Source organism: Nematolebias whitei, chromosome 15 (assembly GCF_014905685.2).
Source record: "Nematolebias whitei isolate Nwh7 chromosome 15, NemWhi1, whole genome shotgun sequence".
NCBI lineage: Eukaryota > Metazoa > Chordata > Actinopteri > Cyprinodontiformes > Rivulidae > Nematolebias > Nematolebias whitei.
Window position 1 is genome coordinate 45,693,118 of NC_056512.1, and position 1,503 is coordinate 45,694,620.

The following is a 1,503-nucleotide window of genomic DNA, read 5'->3' on the forward strand; positions in this document are numbered from 1 at the left end:
TTTTCAGTTTTTAATACAGTCAACAGCTCGTTTTTTAGTTTTTAATAGTCAACAGCTCGTTTTTGTCATTTCCTGTGTAGATTTTGTGCATTTTAGAAACCACAAAACACTTTGGTCATTTCTGTAACTTCCTTATGGCAAGTTTTATTAACTTAAACATCATTTACAAGAAAAGTTAAATAATTTACGAACAACCTGAACAAAAAAAAAACTATTTTTAGGGGGAAACAAGAAAAACACCCAAATCATATTTGTTTATAATTGTCTAAGAGTTCAGATCAATTCAATAATTTCACTTGGTTCAGTTTTTTAGTATTAAAGTCATAACTTTATATTTTTTTTCCAACACAGTCTCAAGGTGAACAAATTCATAGGAAACATTTTTGCTTTTCAGCTCCGCACTACAAAAAGGATGTTAAAAGTACATTATTGTGTATAATTTTAGATTGTCATTATCATTTGCAAACATAAACAACAACCAGTTAGTGCCAGAGATTAAAGTATATTTTGTACTTTGGATTACAAGTTGCCGAGCAAGATTTTTAGCAAAAATCGTCACAACGGTACAGAAAACAAGACGAGCCGAAACAATGAATCTTTGTTTTTGCTGCACAGGAAAGTTAGCGAGTGCAAAAATGTTGCTGCATAATCACAGAATCTGCTGGACTCTCATATAACAAATTAATTCCTAAAATTAATCAAAATGAGTCATCACAACTTCCCTCAAGTTCAAAGTGACAAAATATTTGATCAAACTGTCCGCACAATAAAACATTTACCACATTTTTTAATCTTGGAACCATAAAATGTCATTTCATTCAACAAAGTAACAACTCGTTGTTTAAAATAGTTGTGTCGTTCATGTCCTGTTCTCGTGAATAAATTAATTCACATATTTTCTGTTAACTGTGATCAGACTCAACAGTGGAGATTTCACATTTTTACAACGTTTGCGTCGAACATCAACTCCTCAGAGAGAGAGGCAGACGTTTGGAGTAAAACGTGACCGATCACGGCGCCACTATCAAAACTGGACAATTAAACATTTGAGCTTGGCATGAGTGTGAAAAAACTACATGAATAACTTATTAAAACATCAAATAGTTTCCAAGCACAGTGCACGTGTCACCAACAGACGACTGAACGTGTGACAGAAATCGTGCGAACTCAACAGACACTGCCAGTAAAACTGTTTCCATCCAACTGTCCGCTCCGTTTGAAGCAAATGTCTGAATCGTTGTTCACCAGAAAATAAATAATAAATAAAAAATACATGGATAGATCCATCCATCATCTTTAACGGCTTCTTCGTTTCCAGGTCGTTGGTGCCATGTCCAGCGGTACCTGAGGAGACGTGCACCCTGGACACGTCCCAAGTCCATCACAGGGACACAGAGACAAATGATTCACACTTAGGAACAATCAGCCTAACGTGCTTTTTTTGTCTGTGGGAAGAAACCCACGTATGCACAGAGAGAACGTGCACAAAACATGTTACCGCTC

General features: G+C 35.7%; 1 protein-coding gene across 1 annotated transcript in view; it reads right to left on the reverse strand.

The window, feature by feature from the left end:
* Positions 1 to 1,503, reverse strand: part of si:ch211-278a6.1 (SRC kinase signaling inhibitor 1) — a 301,410-nt gene that overhangs the window by 131,274 nt on the left and 168,633 nt on the right. The window lies entirely within an intron of this gene.